The sequence below is a fragment of the Natator depressus genome, chromosome 4 (genome assembly GCF_965152275.1).
Source record: "Natator depressus isolate rNatDep1 chromosome 4, rNatDep2.hap1, whole genome shotgun sequence".
NCBI lineage: Eukaryota > Metazoa > Chordata > Testudines > Cheloniidae > Natator > Natator depressus.
Window position 1 is genome coordinate 57567085 of NC_134237.1, and position 21710 is coordinate 57588794.

General features: G+C 37.2%; 1 protein-coding gene across 1 annotated transcript in view; it reads right to left on the reverse strand.

The window, feature by feature from the left end:
• LRBA (LPS responsive beige-like anchor protein) overlaps positions 1–21710 on the reverse strand; it is a 558416-nt gene that overhangs the window by 227356 nt on the left and 309350 nt on the right. The gene's annotated exons all lie outside the window — the stretch shown is intronic.

Below are 21710 nucleotides of genomic sequence, written 5' to 3' on the forward strand. Positions count from 1 at the left end.
ATGGGACAGCTGCACTACTGCTCTGTGGCCTAGCAAGGATATGGAGAATATCCTTGACTCTGAAATGAGAGTGATTCCTATACACAACCAGTTTACTCAGGCATTGTGCAAGGGACCTACCAAACAGAACACAAGATTATATTAGTGATCAGGCAATAATATATTAACCTCTTATCTGATACAAACAAGATTATTACACAGTAGACAACTTTGCTTTCAACATGTATATTCATACACTTGATTCCCAAGAATATTAGCACATGAATTATGTTAGTAGATCACATTATCATTCTTTAACATAACGTTTGTCAGAGATTTCGATATACAGGAAATGTGAGCTCTAACTGATGTTATACTAACACATATTGTATTAGAGCTCCAAATGGACAGAAATACCACAGGTGCCTATAGAAACCAGGCCAACTAGTTCACAAAATACATTAATTGATGTTTGATATCTGAACTTTGCTACCTGTAAAAATATCTAAAAACAGTGGCCTGATTTTTCAGAAATGCTGAGCACCTACACCTCCCTTTTCAGCCAATGGGAGTTGAGAGTGATCAGCACTTCTGAAAACCAGGTTGTTTAAGGCACCGAAGTTTGAAAATGCTTGTCTATGTACATACAGCACTTCACAACCAAAACAGAACCTCTTTCAAGGTGCTGGGTAGACACTAGTGCACTGGGAAAGGGGAAATGTTATCTAAGGGCTCCAGGGAAAACCATTACTTTTATGAAAGGTGCTACAGGATCTCTACTAAATATACAGAGAAGATAGGATCCCTGTTTAAAATTTCTCTTTTGGAAGACACTCATAGTAAAACGCATGGAATTCAAGTTATGTACCATAGAAAAACAAAGGACTGTGTTAATACTACCAAGATTCAACTCTGTGTTTCTCGGGAGTCTAGGTATTAATAATCTGATGTTAAGTTACCTTCTGGCTTACTTCCCTCTCTAGCTTGCTAATATAAAGTGATACTTCCCCTATAACAGGTTTTTGAGGGTGAACAGAAGGGAAGAAGGAACATGCTACAGCTCACCTGCCCAAAAGAAAAAGAAAAAAAAATCTTATTCCACTGCAAAGGTCACTTATTTATTTTAGATAAACACAAGGCATGGCACAGGACAAAAATTTCTCAGACTACAGATTAAGAAAGCACTAACTATGTAAAAGTGCATCTAATGATGGATATTTTATGTATGTAGATCTTTCACACCTTTCACAATTACATCTTAAATTGCTTTCATCATGTGCTTCTGAAGTTATGCTTTTGTTTCTACAGATGGAACTTAATGTTGCCTGGTAAAATGGACACGGACTCTCTTTAACATGGGATTATACAAACACAAATTAACAACTAGATGATGAAGCACAAACAGTGTACGGAAAACTGTCAGTAGGTCTTGAATCATCCACAATTCCTCTATGTTTTATATTGATGCCTAATATTTTGACCATAGAGTGGAAGAGCAAGTTTGAGGGTCACTGAATACTGTCTAAGAGTGGTACATTAAACTATGTATTTTTCCCTGAGGTGCCTACAATGCTCCTGTAAAGAGAGACTATATAAATAAAAAATATATATATTTTTTCAAAGAAACACCTGCCACCTTAACAACATCATGCGGAATGGGCAGGTGTTTAAATTTAAATGGGCAGCCCCACTACTGAAGTGAATCACATAAATGCAATACTGTCCAAGCATTCTGTATGAACACTGTAAAGCCTTTTCCTAGGAAGTATAAAAAGGGAAAATATGAGAGGTTTTCCCAGTGAAGGGGAAAACCATCCCTGTAAGCAGGTGATGACTTGTCTTCAATTTCCTTGACCCATCCCCGTTCACACCGTGCCAATGATTATTGTCCATTATTTGTTCTTGGTGAATGCTAGCACTGTCACGTTTAGAAGAAAGTGGAAACCACTGCACTGGAAGGGAATTCATCTGGAGTTAGGCCAAACGCTGATAGAAAAGACAAGATGGGCCTGATTTCAAGAAAAACACTCCCCTCCGTGCATGAAGCAAGAATTGCCCAGGTTCAGGGGTGCTGGAACAATGTTTACAGTGAGGGTGCTGAAAGCCATTGAATCAAACTGTAAACCCAGTATGTAAAGGAAATCACTTCAAGCCAGGGGATGCTGCCACACCCCCATCATCCTTAGTTCCAACACCTATGCACAGAGCTGGAGAAGGCCAGAGTCTTCAATGAAGCTCTGACCCTACACTGGGGAAGGCACCATTTTAAAATGGGTGTAAAAACCCATCTCAGAGATGTATATGTATTATATATAAGAGCAAGCACAATACTATAACATTCATGGTAATAAAAAACAGTTATTTTATATACATATAAATAAAAGTGAAAGAAAATTGTTGGAATCGGTCTGAGAACACATCTCATTTAGTCTCAACAGCAATTTACACTTTGAGGTGGTTTTTTTTAAACAAACAATTGTCAGATTAGAATAAATGTTCAAGATCCACCCTTTTATTTTTTACTCAGCCTACTTCCTTCAGCATTGGGGTGTAAATTTTCTTTTAAATATACTGCCCTGTAGTAAACACTGCTTGTGAATATAAGATTTACAGCACATTAATAAAACCATATAGGCTTACTGGCCTTAAAAATATGAGGCACAGTTTAAAGTTTTCATGCCTATCTAGAAAAAGATCTACAAATAGCAATGTTTCAAGTTTAAATCTATAGAATGTTTATCCTCACACATCAATTCACCCCTCATCTACCTTTAATTATTTATTTTCATGAATGTAGCATAAAATCCTGAAAAGGTGAAAATTATTTACTGGGAAATGTAGTTGTTATATTCTTCCTCTTCTCATCCAAAAACAATTCATTACATTAATGTCTATTTGCAAGTAATAAAGAACTGTCAGTAACCTGTTCTTTGAGATGTGTTGCTCATGTTCACTCCATGCTAGGTGTGTGTGCTCCACGTGTGCACAGTTGTTGGAGATTTTTCTGTCAGTGGTATCCGTAGGATTGGCTCTAGCAGCCCCGGGAGCCGTGCGCCACATGTGCTGGTATAAGGGGCACACCACCGGCTCTGCACCCTCTCAGTTCCTTCTTGCCGGTAACTCAGACAGAGGGCTAAGGAGGGTGGGTCATGGAATGGATATGAGCAACACATCTCGAAGAACAACAGTTATGAAAGGTTAATAATTGTTTTTTCTTCTTCAAGTGCTTGCTCATATCCATTCCAAGTTAGGTGACTCATAAGTAGTACCGTCAGAGGTGGGCTCAGAGTTTATGGACATGCTGACTGCAACTCCACGCTTCCTAAACTGGCATCGTCACAGGCCTGCTGGGTGATGGCATAGTAGAATGCGAAGGTATGAACCGACAACCATGTTGTGGCCCTGCAGAGGTCCTGGCTTGGTACTCGTGTAAGAAACGCTGATGATGAGGCTCTCGTGGAATGAGCAGTCACGATGGCTGCAGGCGGAACATTCACCTGTTCATAGCAAGCGTGGATACAGGCGGTTATCCAGGAGGAGATACACCGGCAGCCCTCTCATCCTTCCCACTACTGCCTCAAAGAGTTATGTAGATTTGCGGAAGGGCTTAGTCCTCTCAATATAGAAGGCAAGGGCCCACCTAACATCTAATGTATGGAGCCAGTGCTCCTCAGCAGTCTGGTGAGGTTTCAGAAAGAAAACTGGAGGGTGTAACCAACTGTTATAGTGCTGAGCACTGACGTGTCCAATGTTATATATGACCATGCTCGTCTGAAGGGCGACGGCAGTCCAAAAACAAAAAGGGGGGATGGATCCAGAGTCGAGACTGGTATGCCATCCTCAGGCGTACCTTAGAAAGTCCTGCCTGGCCCCACCGGGGTATCTATATGAGCCCACGGAGTGAAGTGTGGCCTTGAGTCTTTGAGGCTGTGAAGCCTGGAGTCTGTCTGTTCAGAGAACAGGTAGGTACTCTTGAAGGGGAGGTCCTGGGTGGACTGCTGCACTTCGTGAGAGAGGCCCAATGACTGGAGCCACGAACAGCACCTCATGGTGACCGCTGACACCATGGTACTGGCTGCTGAGTCCACCACATCCAGACCTAGCCACCCTCTTGCCCTCCTCCAGGACAGCGAGAACTCCTGCCTTGACTCCTGTGGCAGGGAATCCTTCAATTTGGCCATTGAGTCCCACAGGTTAAAACTGTACCTCCCCCCAGCAGAGCCTGCTGGTTAGAAATATGTAACTGGAGACTGCCTGTCAAATAAACCTTGCATCCAAATAGATCCAATCTCTTAGCCTCTCTATGTTTGGAGGTAGCACTTGAGTGCCCCGTCTGTCCTGCTCGTTTGTGGCAGACACTACCAGGGACCCGGGAGGGAAGAGAGGGAGAGAAATGTGAGTACAGGTACTCAGACCACCAAAGCTCTGCAAAGGGATGTTTACATGCCCTAACTGGGCAACTGAGGACTTCTTGTGCATGGGGAAATCCTCAGCTAACATAAAGCTAATGTGACCACTTCTAGCCAACTCATCTTGCCTACCCACAGCAAAGGTGATCATAAGGGGGCATACTGGGGCAGGGGGGACAGGGACAGAACACACGGTACTGATGATAGTTGCTGGTGTAATGCCAGAGCAGGTTAGAGCAGTCCTGAAGCTTCCACAGATTGTGCAGGAAACAAACTTAGCCTCCCAGGCACCTTTCTAACTCACCCCTCAGCTATATGGAGAAGGAGCCTTTAAAAAAGCACTCCTCACCTAATGGAGGGAAGAAGATAGAACCATTCATCATTGTACAAACACTGGTGCTCTTTACTGACTTTAGTTCCTTATTTCATGTGAAAATATGGGCAAAATCTGCAATTTAACACACAGGACAAAGTTTAAAAAATTCTACTGTACCCCTAATACGCAGAAGGCAAAAAAACTAAGTTATCTGATATTGTAAACTGGGAGCAATCCTAACCAAAGACTGACATACTTTCTTTAGCCCACAAGTGATAGAGAGAGAGCAGCTCAAAGAGAAATCATGATTCAAGGTTGAGTCCCAATGAGGGAACACCAAATCGGACTAAAACAGAACAAAGACCGATCCTAGCACAGGATGGGGAAGCCAAGAAATTCCATATTACTTACCTTATAATAAATCTCAGTGAAAGAGGCCTCCAGCCAGATAACTAATCTTTTGTCATGAATGAGCTAGATAAGAGAAAGGAAATGGTCACTGAGAAAGCAGTACTCTGATCAATGAGAAAACTCTTAAGCTGATGCACTGCTAGAAAGTGGAGGCCTGGCAACTGGGTTCGTCTTTAGAAAAGTGCTCCTTTAAACCAGTTCCCAAGGCAGTATCTCCTCTCAGTTCTGGGATTATTATACATTTGGATAAAAAAGAAAAGTCTAGGAATTTGTCTTTCATTAGGAGAGAAGCAAACAAGTAGCAAAGGAATAGCAAACAGTGAAATATATTCAACTCAGTTTAAAATCTCATAACAGCACAGTTGCCCACTATATCAAAGGCCACACTGGGGATGTAATCCAAAGTAACTGAACAGACCCCAGTAAGCCTGTCAGTCAGCAAATGGTCTATTTATGTAAAGAATTAGAGCACCAGGCCAATCTCTGGGGTTTGCTGCCCTGTGATATTATTTTTCCTCATTTCCAAATTCCACAAATTAAAAGTCAACTGACAATCCTCTGGTACTAAGTACTAAATATATCGTTTGGCCCACTCTAAGAACTTCCTGCTATTTCAAAGAATTGTATAGTTGTAAACATGCATAAAGGAGGTGTAAGCCGCCTTCACACAGAGAAAGGTAAATAGAAGTCTCCCACTCAGAAGTGCAAAAAGTTATATATATATATATATATATACACACACACACACACACAACAATATGTACAAATTGCTTAATTTTCAACATTATGACATAAAAAGTTAAACTCCTGTTCTTTGGCACTACCTGCTTTTGTTTTATTTATTAAATAAAATGTACACACCTACTGAATAGCTGTTAGTCCCTGTGGTATTTTACTTTTTATGTACCAACACGGGGTTCAGGTCGGTACAAGGAATAAAATGAAGACAATCTGGGTCCCTATGAATTTACAATCTAAAAGTCAAAAGAAAGATGAGGAGACACTCACACTAGGACAACCAGAGAAAGGATTATTACAGAAAATCCAGCTCCACTCTGAAAAGTGACTATAAAATGTAAAAAGTTATTTCTTCCTGGGTGTATTCAGTGTCTGATCTGCTCACCATAGTAACGGGAGTAAGAATTTGCTACTTTTTACTACTGCAAAGACAATACAGATAAAAGATATACATCCTTGTGAATCAACAGGTAAGGAGTGCCTTCAGCTGTCCTTCTCCCCCGTCCATTTGTTAAACTTTTTAACACCTTGTTTTTTATTTGTAGCCCATTTTATGACTTGGATGTACGGTTTGCATGCATGATTTATCCCTGTGATTTAAATTTGCATGCTAGGATCTGTAAATCTGCAAGCCTAGCACCCCCCAAGCCCAGCACCACAGGCAGTCGCCTGCCCCTAAATCCAGCCTTCTGTACTAACCACTAAAGGGATAAGGGTATTACAGGTGTAAATTGATGGCATAATCTGAAGACAATGTGACTGTCCAGGTTTAACCTAGGGCACAAATGGGCCTGCAAAGTCTTTGTTAGTGGTGTTGAGATGTAAGGGGAAAAAAAAAACCAGATTGACTTCCAGATACCAAGTGGAACTTCCATGTCAGGCAATTCGGGAACAAAAAATGTTTGCCTTGCAAAACTGAACATATTTGATCTGGAAGAAATGAAAGCTCAACATGGAACTCCACAATGACATTTTTACAAAATCACCTTAGAGAGTAGAACTGTACTTTAAGGGGAGGGATTTTTAAAAAGTGATCTATACTGGCCTGGAATTAATGGGAGTTACACTATTGACTTCACTAGGAACAGAATTAGGCCAATGCTGAGTGCTTTGAAAAACAACCTAAAAGTTATCATTTTTATCTTGATGTACATAATAAGCACAGAATCAGGCAGATGCAAAATTCTTAAAAATATTTGCCAAATACAATACTTTTAGATGATAAACTCTTTGGAGGAAGGATTCATTTTCTGTATATTTATATAGCACCTATCATAAATGGGGCCCTGTCCTAGTTGACCACTAGAGACTACCCAAATAAAAAGCTAAAATAATTTTATTATTACTATTAATACAGCCTCCTATGTTGGTAGAGTAATATAATATACATTACACATTCCAGTCTATTAATTCTTAATTGAGTGCTATTGAAATAATTCATTATGGGTGAAATCATAGAATCATAGGACTGGAAGGGACCTTGAGAGGTCATCTAGTCCAGTCCCCTGCACTCATGGCAAGACTTGGTATTATTTAGATCATCCCTGACAGGTGTTGGTCTAAGCTGCCCTTAAAAATCTCCAATGATGGCGATTCCACAACCTCCCTAGGCAATTTATTCCAGTGCATAACCACCCTGACAGTTAGGTAGTTTTTCCTAATCTCCAACCTAAACCTCCCTTGTTGCAATTTAAGCCCACTGCTTTTTGTCCTATCCTCAGAGGTTAAGAACAATATTTTTTCTCCCTCTGCCTTGTAACAACCTTTTATGTACTTGAAAACTTATGTCCCCTCTCAGTCTTCTCTTTTCCAGACTAAACAAACCCAATTTTTTTCAATCTTCCTTAATAGGTCATGTTTTCTAGACCTTTAATCAGTTTTGTTGCTCTTCTCTGGACTTTCTCCAATTTGTCCACATCTTTCCTGAAATGTGGCGCCCAGAATGGATAAAATACTCAGTTGAGCCTAATCAGCGAGGAGTAGAGAAGAAGAATACTTTTTGTGTCTTGCTTACAACTCTCCTGCTAATACATCCCAGAATGATGTGTGCTTTTTTGGCAACAGTGTTACACTGTTGACTCATATTTAGCTTGAGGTCCACTATGACCCCCAGATCCCTTTCCGCAGTACTCCTTCCTAGGCAGTCATTTCCGATTTTGTATGTGTGCAGCTGATATTTCCTTCCTTAGTGGAGTACTGTGCATTTGTCCTTATTGAATTTCATCCTAACTCCTATACAAACATGGTCTTATTGAAGTCAATGGCAAAAGTCCCATTGATTTCAAGGGGCCAAGATTTCACCCTATGTTAGTGTAAGACAGGAAGGAAAAGGAAAAAGAAAAGAAACAGACTGAAGCCATAATCTCTAATAGGTCTGAAACACTGACTATGAAATTATTAAAATAAATTACTATTCATCTTATTCTTTCTAGAGGATATCATTAAATGGTTATTAATGTATCTGGAGTCAAGGTACTGCAGTCTATCAAGGGAAGCAGTCTACAATGAATTTTAACAGTGAAGTCTCTCATACTAAAGTCTCATATTCCAAGCCACAAACCAAAAATGGAATATTTTAAGATCTTAGACAGAAATCACGTCTTATATGTTTGCAGAGGAGCCTTAATCCTGAATGGGACTTCTGTATACAAACAATAGAAATAATTTAAACTAATAATTGTGCAGTTTTGAGGATTTCTATACTAAGCTTTCCAAAATGACAGTTTATTGATGAATCAAGATGTCCTAAAGAGGCTGGATTAACTAAAGAGAAATTCTTGATGTAAGAGCTATTTGACACCAATCTTGTATCCAACAGCACTTGAAGGCCTGTTTAGAACCAATGTGATGTGCAAAAAATGGAGGAGTTAGTCTGTGATTTGCTCACTTTCATAAAAAAAACTTAAATACACAGGAAAAAAGGGGGTAGCTTTTACATTCTTACTATGAAACATTACTCAAAATAGCATTGCTTTTGAAAAAGTGTATGTAATATTAATTTTGGGAAAGGCACAGGTTGACACATCAAAGGCAGTACACAACTTTCAATTAGGTATATAATCGAAGAAAAACAAATACGTAGCAAGTTCAGTTTTGAAGCCTATCCACTTGGCTTCTTCTAGAGCACTGTAATGATTTCAGCTTTGTTTGAAAGATCACAATATGCTAAGGAGCCACAACATTTCCTCAATACAAAAAATGCTTGCTCTAAATTTAAACAGCATTTCAGTCCAAAAACTCTATCAAATTGTTACATTTAACTTTGTTCAATTTCTAGCAAATACTTTAAACTTTTCTTTTGTTTTAATTTTAATGCACTAAGATTCAAAGTTTCTTGGTTTTTTAAAAATAACTTTTACTCATTCAATTATTTAAGGGTGCATAAGAGATATTAAATTAGTGTAGCTAACTTATTGCAAACTTTGGTCCCAATCCTGCAAACATTTGCACATGTAACTTCATTTACATGAGCAAAGTTACAAATGCACAAGAGTTTATACCATCTGGGCCTAAATGACTTATTACAAGCTTATTTTTAGGGTGGCATTTCTTGTACTGTTTCATTTCTCCATAACCGATTCAAGGAAGTTTCAACACAATCTGTATTTCATCTTCAGTTTTTAATATTTACCAACAGAATGAATCTCCGTGTCTAGATACTGATTTCTCAGAAAGATAAAAACTATGCAGGTTGTCTCGTTTATAAAAATGTGCAGTTTTTAAATATATTAAAAGTTTAAATATTGCTATGCTAAGCCTATCAATTATCAAATACCTTTTCATTCCCACTTTACTCAGCACCACACTCAGACATCTAAATTACCTAACAATCCTTTTGCTGTAAGAAATTGTTCTTCGTGTGCTAATGCTATAAAGTACCTGTCTTCTGACATGTGCAAAATGTCAGGTTGTTTCAAAATGCAGCCAAGAGGTGGCATAAGTGCCAAGTTTCATGGAAATGTGTTAAAATATAAATTGTTGTAGCGTGTTTAACTGGATATTTGATATGATTTATAAGGTTTATTTATTTATTTATATGTTTGGTTTTGGCTTTCACTATATTAAAGGTTTTATAAGACAATGTGTATTTTTATCACAGATGAGCGAGCTTATGTGATAGACCCCAGAAGCATTTGCCAATAATACATTTTACACAGATTGCATATACTTGAATAAGAAATGCAAGTCCATATGTACATTTTTAAAAATCCTAATTCTCTACACTATTATTTACTAACACTGGTTATTCCTGACTGGTTATTGCATGAAAATAACCTGACAAATCTGATGTTACAAACAAAGAGTACACTTCCTGTTATAATATTCAATCTGGAACACCATCAATGTTTTGTTCAGCTTGCATAAGTCACAACTGATTGGACACAGTCCCTGTGGGCATGCCATTTCATCCAGACTGGACGGTTCATTAGTCATAATTACTATAACTGTACAGCGGAGACTGCAGTTTTATCTCATCATACATCTTTGATAAAGCTGCTTCTATTTCTGCTTCATCAGCATGTGAAGTTACATTAACAGAGCTTTTATTTTCCAATCTGTGATTAACATAGATTGTGTTTCTTACAAAATGTATACATAAACTCACACAAAACTAAGGCCTTGGTGTAATCATCATTTGAACTTTGTGTTAGAATCATGCACCATTAATTGTAACTGAACAAGAAGTTTTGAAAAGATTGCATTGCTAAGGAAAATTTAACAAAGTATTAACAGTAAGTTTCATAAAGCAATCGTAAGATTGTTGTTTTTTAATCTGAACTGTGACACTAGTTCACAAAAATCTATCAGTTCCATTTGAAGTTTAGACATAAGTAATTTTTCAAGGTAACTAGGGCAATTAGTGATCCTAAGAGTTTCAAATTTCAAATGAAAGACTACTACAAAATGTAAAGTGTACTATATAAAAGAACCTTGTGAAAAGTGGAAGCCTAAGTGCTACAAGAAGGTTGAAAACATATACCAATAGATTTTATCAAACAAAAGAGCAGAATGTATTGAAATACAAAGGATATTTTGCCAAAACATACATTAATTGTGTAACGCTGAAGGGAAAATGACACACCCAGGAATTTTTTGTTGCTGTTTTTCATAGCCTATTGTGTGACAATAGGAAACAAAAAGGCCAGTGGCACCATTTGAGTGTGCAATGTGTACCCATGATAGACCACATAAACAGTCATAATCAACGGTTACATGCAGGCACTGAGGCTGCAAAAATCCCAGAGTAATTAGTGTTGTCTGAATGCAATGACATCTGTGTTCTCATGGTCCTCTAGATGTGTCAGGCCAATAAGATGTATATGAAAAAATATGACAAGCATTGCAAATGCCCTTCTGAAAGGTCTCACTCTGGGAAAAGCTTTAAAAAAATGACATATGCCACCTCTTTTTTGCCAATATATTTAACAGCCAAAGCCTCAAAATTTGCAAAGGTCCTTTCAGACATTCTGCATTTGATTACAAAGGATTTATTCAGAATATAGCATGATGATTTGAAAAGAAAATTGCTGCAGGTTTACCTCATTTTTATATTTATATTTTGTTTATTAACATGAGAAATAAAACATGACTTTTTACTGCATTTTACTTCTGATTAGTGTACTTATGTATTAGCATTATCCATATATTTTTAATTAAAGCAGTTGACTAGAGAGCACTTATGTAAACATACAGTTTTTATTTTTCTTTTCCCAGATCACCTTTTTTCAACAGTGGACAGTTTTTAAAACTGTGGTTATGTGGCATTAGGAAAGCTCTTTCTCTTTTCTACCAGAAGACTTGGGTAATTCAGTTTGACAGCCTTTGTTTTAGGATGCACAACCTTTTTACTTACTAGTACCTATCCCTCAGATCCTTCTCTGGACTGTAGCAGTATGCTTGAGCATGCGTTTGCTCCAAGAAAGACATTAGTCATCATTAACAGGAGCACTGACACCAAATCTAAGTGTCTCTACACAATGACCAAATGGCAATCATCTTTCTCTTACACTGTCACTGCTGATTAGAGTTTTCTTTCATGAAAATTTAATTTGTTGCCTTTCTGCAGCTCTTTTTTACATTTCTGCAATTACATAGCATGCCAGCAAGAAGCTGCAAATGCAGCAAAAGATGCTGTACCTGTTCTTAACAAAAGATAAAAAGATTAATATTATTCAGCTGCACTTTTCACCTAGTTTAACAGAAGAAAACTACAAAGATATAGTGTATGACTAGTTGCTGACAAAAGGAAAATTACATATGGAATACCTGAATCCGGCCTCAAACAACAAATGTATCTTCTCATTGAGTAATTCCAACCAACTGAAGAAATTTTCCCCCTTGAAGATGGTGAACATTCTGCATCTTCAAAAGCTTTGTTAGGCAACACTATTAGTCACAAATATGTGTTTACAAAGATTTGCAGCGTCTACTCTTAAAAAAATAATTTCATAACTCTGAAAATTTCTACCTTCATTTCTTCAATCTATGTCAACATTGCTTTTTGTAGTTAAAAGCCAAAGAAAATAATTTTAGCAACTGCAGACAAATGAAAAAGTTTCATATTTGATACTCAGCAGCTATGCAATATACAGAGTCTTAGACTTCTGCTTTGTGTAACATTACAAACATTGTTGAATAAGACACCACAGCAATGAGTTATTTTAAGTAAGATTTTCAAAACATTTACTCTTCTGTTTTATTTCAGTTTGTTTAAAGATTTTTTTAATTATAAGCATATGCTATTTCGTTAACATCTGTGCACAGCATACAACCTGACTGAATTCCAACTTCTGAAAGCAAGCAGGATAATTTACATCCCTCAAGTAAAGCAACAATATTAGAGAATTACATACTAGGTTCAATTTCATCAAAGGGTTATCTGATTTTCCTCTACAAACATTAAAAAATAAACCTTTTATTACAAGTACACAGTTATCCAAATGTCTTTCAGAATACATTTACTCTATCTTAATTAAGTGTAAACCTAAAATTCACTTCCACTTCTAGTAAACTCAGAAACTATAACCATCAAAATTCAAACAGTAAAGCTTCCCTCCACTTGCTTGTGTAGTATACTACAATAATGAACCAGAACAGCAATGCTGCTCAGAACAGAAAGTGCTGTTACTGCTAGCAGTTCAGATTTACAAGCAAGTTTAGATCTCTTTAAATAGTCTCCACATATGAAATGTAAGAAAAGGAAAATAGGAATTAAAAGTGGATTATGAATTGCAATCTATGATTGCTGTACTGCTATGGCAGTATACCTTGATTAAATGCAGAGCAAAAACAAAACCATACCATGGTAACCTAACCTAACTGTCTTTGCAGACTGTGTTTATCTAGGCGCTGACCCTTTTAAGATATTCTCCTTGATTTAAAGAAACACACTGAAATTTTCTAAAACATAAAATAATGCTATATTTGATTCCCCCCCCACACACACGTCTATAAATTTGCCACCAGTTTCGTCCTGCGTGTTCTCCACAGAGCTTAGCTTAACAAGCCATAGGTGCAAATGTTGAGATCTTTTCCCAGCATCCATATCAAGTTCAAGTACAGAAGTTTAGCTCTTTGACTCCCACCTCCAAGTCACTTGTCAGTAAAAGGTTGGGCGATTTATTGACCACCTCTGGATGCATACTGTCAGTGCTGAAGGAAATATGAGGGAGGGTTGTCGCTACTGTTCTGGAGCTCATTGATAATGACATACCTGCCTCTGTCACCCATTACCCATACTACAAACTACTTAGACCTAACTGAAAAATCAATAGCCTACTTGCACTGGTTCCTGTGGCTGCCTCCTTTGATTGTCAGCTCCTGTCTAGGGTCAGCACTTACATGAAAGGGGCTGTGACTGCCTGATGCTTTCAGGACAACCTAACGATATGAAACTAGCCAACAGAACAGTAAATTCTGTCTCCCTGCCCTCCTCATCAATTAGGCTTTGACTAGGCTTGCCTGTAGAAACCTGACCTTTTAAGTTTAGGTGAATATGGACTAGCTGAACACACCACTGCCCTCTGCACTGATCCAGGAAATCCACTGACAGGTTAAACAAAACAGAAGGTTGTAACTGTCATAATTTGCATTACACTTTCACGCCAACAAGGGTGTTATCAGTAGGGGCAAGCCCTGGAACACACAACTCAAGCACCCCTAAGTCACCCTCCTCATAAATTTTCAAGTGAAGTGAGATAAAACATAAATTCACAAATGACCATGCAGTTCAAGTCCCACTTTCTTTCAAGTTAGCACTTCAGAAATCCACAAAGTGCATATAAACAATTCCTTGGATAGTCACATTGATACTCAAATGCCACTAATGATGAACTTCCACATAAATGACATATGAGTAAATTATCCAACCACAACAGTTAAAAACTTTAGGTTTTTGTTTTTCTTAATTATATATGTATAGGCACCTATACATTTTACTTACGAGTCTATATGCATATATAATTTTAAAATCCCCAATGAGCTCTTTTACTGTCATGGTTGAGTAATTTTTACTCATACCAATGTGACTATAACACAGGATAGAGGTTACATTTCAATACATTTTCTTTTCCTTCAAAGAATATTAAATATGAAGCAGAGAAATAAAAATTATGTAATCTTAGATCTGAAATGAAGATCTGAACTATTTCCTGTAAAGTTACATTAAGTGCCTTTAATAATTGCTTGTATGTAAATTAGAAAAATGTTAATACCCGAATGCCTGCTAAAACAATTGATTAAAAGCAAATGAGAATATTTGTAAACATTTTCTCTCAGGTATTCCCTGATTACTATCAGTTTTCCTGTGGTGGCCACGGTGTGTTCATTCTCAGTTATTCCTTCCACTGATACTACCCATCTTTATATAAACACCAATAGGCCACAGAAAGGCCATATATGTATGTTAGGGTCCATTTATGGAAGTAGAACACTGGAACGTCTTCATACAACAAAAGGATGAGTCAGTTCTGCAAGCTGCTTTTATTTTAACTCCTGTGAATTCTAAAACTTACAGATGCACTCTGCTGAATAGCTATGACTAACACCTTATAGTTTAAAAATGAAACTGAAAATCTCCAAGATCTACACTAAGATTGCAAGAAATAACGTACTTGCTGCTTCTAACCCCTGTAACTTCTGCACCCCTCTTTTCCTCCCCCAATAAAATATTCAACACCACAAGTTGAAACGATTCCTTATTTAAATAAATGTTACTAATCCTGCTCACTGTTTGGCTTTCCAAAGTTAAGATCTAGCTGGTAACAGTCAAATACTTTTGTAAATTTTCTTCTGATCTTAATACAGGTCAGTCACTGGATGTAGGTTAGAGCATATAAGCTTTATTCAGGTTAATTTATAATAAAAAGGAAAGCAGCCGAAGTCCATAACCTCCAAACTACTACATAATTTTAATGCATGAATATTTTAAAGCTTAATATCTCTCAATGGTTCTAATACATAACAAAGCAAAGAAAAGCACTGCTCTTTGCAACTATGTACACAGTTCTGTTAAATACAGTTAAATAAGCAGTTACAATTAATACTGCATTCCAAACGAACTACAGAGCAAACACTAGTTAAAAATGGTCGACCTAATTGTGTCTGGATGGATCCCTTTAGAGACTTAATGTGATGATTAACTATGCATCTGGTAGCATGTCAAGTCCTTTTTGTGTGCCTATCTGATAGTGAAGTGAAAGGGCATGGACAGTGTCCAGTCCCAGCAAGCAAATCATTTGAAAGCAGTCGTAGCCATAGATCAAAGATTTTTCACTCTATCCAGAGCCGATTTAAACCCACCAACCCAGCCCTTTGCTGCAGACAAAACCAGTTAGAAAATAAGAAAGGCTCCTTAGGATCCAAAAGATAATAAGGGAAGATAGAAGGGAAAAATGCAGAAAAGAAACAGACGGGCAGAACCTTGATATCAATAGGCCAAGACAGCTGTTTTACATCCTAGTTTTATTTCAGATGGTTAAATAAAAGGAAAAGTTTTCATCCTTTAGATCACAAAATATTATTTCAATTAGGCTATGCAGATGGCTTTTATACATTATTTGAGCAAATATAGTTTCCCTTTCCCCCGCTATAAGAAATGGCACATAACACTGCATATCAATTTTATCTCATTCATAAAGTTAAAAAGAGAGCAATCTCTGTATTATCATACTCCAGTTATTTTGAAACAAAATATGTATCTCAACAGGAAGTGCTACAATTTAATGCTCTCATTAGAAGTAGCATGAAACAAAAACAATTTGATGATTTTATAAATAGCAATATTTTATATGAAAATAATTCTTTGGGAGGGCAGGGAAGTCAATATTTTGAGGTCAAATAAGCAAAAACTAAAGTAACTTTTCACTTTCTAACATTTAAACTATGTAATATCTGAATAGGGTTGTTTTGTTTTGCTTTTGTAGTATTTTAGTTGTTAGACTGCTCAAGCCAGAAGCTTATAAAGAAATAGAATTTTTAGTCAAAGTTGTATATCTTCTATATTGTATGCTGATTTACGACATCATAAAAAATAGCTTGTTGAATAGTGAAAAACAGTACATTTTAAGCACACAACACAAATGGGCAATGGTATTACAGGGAAGAATTGGGTCCCCTAAATCTGTCTCATATAAACTACATTATGGAAAATTATTTCATTATTTTAATCACAAGAATAGCTTTAGTCTATGTAGTAGTTTGGAAGGGAAGTACTTCATGCTATCTGTATTAATTGACCCAGTATTTTCAAAATGTTCAACATATGTACATAAATTAGAAGCTTTTACTTTAAAAGGATCTGGAAATTGAAGCTGACAAATAGTTAAAGCTTTAGATTCAGAATTCTAAGTTGATTCAGAAGTAAAGAATGCTGCATCTCAGCCAGCTACATGAAGGTTCTGATCTTAGAAATAAATCAATGTCCAACCATAAACCAAGCTGGGCTACTGTCTGTGGGTGTGAGCATCTGCACATACATATGTACATTTCTGTATGCATCGAAGATAATGGATGCAATCACCATCGTACACAAATTGATAATGAGGAAAGCCAAGTCAAAATACACTCTAGTTGAAACAACATTCTGCTTCTGCCATCCCCATTTTACTCAGAAAACCCGTAAGTTACTTCCATATTGAATTATTTTAAAGGATTCGTTTTCATTTAATGGCATTTTAAGAACCGTGACCTAGAATATTTCTATACACCATGTACTTCAGTAATCTTTTCACAACTAATTTTAATTACATACAATTCTAGTTCAAGTTGACAAAATCTTGGCATTATCCGTGCTCTCATACTTCTATACATAAATGGACATTATGATTAATCAGTTATTTTAAGAAAAAACAGCCAAAACTCTAAATATGGTTAATCCAATCAGATACGTGTGCGCACTCACCCACACATCCAAAAAAAATAAGGCCCACAGGATGTTCTAACAAGAACAAACTGTTATCAAAGTATTAGAAATGTTATTCTATAGTATATTTGTTTGACTTCTGGCAACCAAACTTTTGATTTTACCTGATTGGTTTAAACTTTGGTTTAGGTGACTAAGAAGAACTTAGTAGCTAAAACAATTTTTTAAAGCTAAAAAAAATCACTACTACTACTCATCAGAAATAATAATCTACATTTAACAATAGGTTTAGACATTTAAAGTAGGCAGAAGTTATTGGGAACTATTAGAGGTATAACTCAATGTATGATTATTTGATGAACACCAGATTATGTAAAGCATCCTGCTTACATTTTAAGATTTGACAGGTAAGAACATATACTCAAAATTTACTTTAAAAATATTTGGAAGCCACATCATCCACAAGTGTAACCTAATTAAGGTTTTATAGCCATTTATACATTATTTAACTAGCATATCATCCAATCTGTTTACAAAACAAGATTTATATATGTTCGTTAAAGGTTGATGAGATACATACATGATATCTGCAGTAAACAAACATATTTTGTTCTTCCACATAAAGAGTGCATTATAGTTAACTTAGTAAACACATCCTTACAAAAGATCAGCAGATAATGAAACCAATCCACAATTTTAAAGGGGAGATGCACACTGTATTCTCTAGAATGTAAACAGGATTATAACTGTCAGACCCACAGAAGTATTTACTATAACCATTAGCTTGGTTTTGCTGTTGAGAAACACAATATGCACTACTGAATCATTTCTTTTTAAATCCATACATTCCCTGCAGCAGTTCAAGCTCCATCAGCAGTGCAGGAATGTATGAAAATGACAGGCAAAGGGCATTAGTTCTTTTCCCATACTGTTCTTCTATAAATGGAAGCACAGAGTTCTTCTGCAAAGCACTTTAAGCGGAGAATGTTTGGAGCCAGATCTTCAGCAAAATATAAAATGATCAGAAAATTAAATTCTGTGAACAAGTCAATTACTGTATTTTTCCCAGAACTGGTTTCTTTAAACCAAAGGATGGACAGGAAATCCAAAGCCATTACTTATTAAAGAACTGGAATATATTCACAAAGCATCATCTAGTGAAATACCAGTTAGTCTAGAATGAGACTTACATGTGTGTATGTGTGTGTGTGTGTATATATATATATATGTTCACACTTCACACACAAAACACATACTTTTGATCCCTCTTGTGAGCACCTGTTTCTGACTCTTTTTGTTTTTTACGTCAGAAACAGTTTCATAGTCCCATGTCAATGTCTTCACTTAAAATTAAATACTCCATTAGTTTTGTATTAAGTAAACTTTTAAATAAATTGTTTAGGAATAGAAAGCCTTTTGAAATATGTAAGCTATGCTATTTTAATAAGTTGACTAGTCAAACAAAAACAAGCACATTAAATTATAATCTAATATAAAGTTGGACAGGTTAACAATTTTGCATTCTAGTTATTTTTCTCTACTGTAAGAATGATTTTCCCCTCATTTTCTTCTGCTCTATAAAAAATAACTTCACATTTGTAAATCATACATATCCTCCCACACAATACTTTTAGACAAATATATTTAAATACACAACAGTTTTGTTTGTTTTTAAATTTAAGCACATTGTAACATTGTCATAGTTATTAAAGATGTTAAAACTGTATATACCATTTACATGTTTACGGGGAGGGAGAGCAAAGAAAAGAGCATGTGTTCCCCAAAGTCCCCTTTCCAATATCCTCCACAGAAGCTCCTGCTAGCCAAACACTATTGCTCCAGGCAGCAGCATGCTGATGTTGGCACTGCCTAAACCAAACAAACACGATGTTTAACAATCAAATAAAATGTCCCGCAGCCTCCCTAATGAATTTGTCAAGGACCATCAGATCACCCTCCTCCCCTGCCTCATTAACTCAAGTATGATGAGACGGATTATAACGAGAGAATACAGATCAATCCGTCTGAAGACTTCAAGTGGCTTTTAGCCTTGAGAGTTTCTCTCTCAGGCACATACTGTATTCTATTAAAAGGACCGAGTGTATCTCCTGCTCTTCAAGGGGCTGCCACTTCGTTTTATACATCATCAAGGAGCTGCTGATGGACTTCTATACTAACATACATAAAAGCAGAGGTGACAAGGGCTCTTCAATTACAGCCTCCTCGGATACTGTTTCCCCCTTCAATTATTCATTCCCGGGAAGAGCAAATTCCGCCACAGATAAAAGAAAAGGAGTACTTGTGGCACCTTAGAGACTAACAAATAAATGCTCAAATAAATTGGTTAGTCTCTAAGGTGCCACAAGTCCTCCTTTTCTTTTTGCGGATACAGACTAACAGGGCTGCTGCTCTGAAACCTGCCACAGATAAAGCTGCTCTTAATGCAATGCGGCCGCAAACGCAAAGACACAGGAGAAAGGGATTTCACATGCATTATTTGCTGGAAGTGTTTAAGTTTATTGCTCAAATGATGTTTCTAATTAGTGCTAGAGCAATAAATTAAAGTCGGCTTTTGTTTAACTGATTTATTATTTACTAGAGCTTCGACCCCAGACAGGGAAATTGGTAATGAATTGTTTTTAAATCAAAACACGAGTAACCTTTTATCATCAGTCACCTTAAAAAGTAAGTGCGGGGAGGGAGGGAATCGCTGGCTTCTTTAAACCTTAAAATCTAGGAGTGCTTTTCCCTCCCCCAACCCCGGGGCGCTCTGATCGCATGGTCGCTTCTCCCGCACACTCGACACATGAAACATTAATTTCTGGGCTACACAGTCCCCGCACGAGGTCAGGGCTGGAATTCTGAGGCGCCTACCCAAGCAGCCAAAGCGTATGGAATCGGGATGCAAAACTATGCGACGGAGTGGGGCGGAAAAGGGACACGGGAACCGGCTACTGGAAAACCCGGTGTGATAACTGAGAAATCGACAGACGGCTCAGGAAAGACATTTGTTAAATGGATTTCTTAACACTCCTTTCATTTATTAGGAATAGGAGCAGAAGCCCACAGGGGTGCGGCCGAACTGTGTGTATAGGGTCCTCTAAAATTCACCCCACTACTAAAAAAACGCTACAGGGTAAACTGAGAAACAAAGCAACATGCTCTTCCCTCTCACCACCCCACTCCCCGCCCCTGCCCAACAGTTACTCACTGCTAGGTAATTAACACGATATGCCTTACGTCAGGATGAGGTAAAGAAAAAATGTATTGGTTTGTAAAGTCCTTTATTATTTTTATTAACAAACTACATTTTCCATCAGGACTACGGACTCCAGATCGTGGATTTGGTTCTTTGGTGTCAAATACCCAAGCTTCAGAGTGGAGAATTACTTTCTTATATGTACAACTACTACCGAGAGTCGTTGAAAACGCCAAAGAAATTTCTTCATCCGAGTTCTATGACTTGTTTTCTATAACCCGCCCAACTCTTCTTTCCCCCCTGCAAGTTACACTGCTAGACGCCTTTACTGGGTTTGTTTCAGCTCCAAAAAAATCTTTAATCCGTGCAGGTGCGAGGAGGATCGGGTGGAGAAAGGGGGGGCGGGGGGGGACGCACATGATTGAAGCACCTGGTAAACTCCCCCGTAGCCAAAAGCATCTCCGTGCCTGAATCTCGTTTATCCAGTCGCCATCATGGAAGAACAGAGATTCCGCACCCAAAAACTTCCTGAAATACGTGGAATTGGTGATGATGGAGAAGGTGCCTACAACTACCACAAGCAGCGTGATCCTGCTGCTTTCGGGCAATAAAAAGAAGATGATTTATCCCGGGAGAAGAGGTTGCAACCAGTACCAGAGCAGGGCACATTTTACATATTTTATACAACAGGTTTGTTACCGCTCACAGCCATGTTCTTAATTTAAATACACGCGAAAAACAGACGGGTGACATTTTATTTTATTAAATCTCAGTCTCTGTATTCTAACAAAGAAACAGATAAACCAAAAGAACCAAAGAACGACAAAATTCCACTTTTAAGAAATTTTAAATTGAGAATCCTAAGTGACCAGGGTCAATATATATAATCTATCTAGGCTTCTAGAAATATAGGAAGAATAAGACAACGAATTTTGACGTAACCTTTACAATATTTGAGAAATGGCCCGAGATAAACAGAATCTACCCTTCTCACATAACAAACGTTCAAGTTCAAGGCAAAGACTCGATTTGCGTGCTGATTATTTATAGGTTCAATGTAAAGTGTTGCCTGCTAAAAATATTATAAGCAGCTCAGTAGTGTAAGAGAACTTGACTTGTACAGTACTAAGTAGGGTGTAGGAGTTCGTTAAGAAAACATACCTAAATATCACCCAAACAACACACAATATTAAACAGAATTATTGTACTTCAAAAATAAGATTAAAGTAATAGAAATATTTTATTTTAGCTACTTCTCCATTGATTAATATTGATATTAGTTGGCGTTGTTTCTGT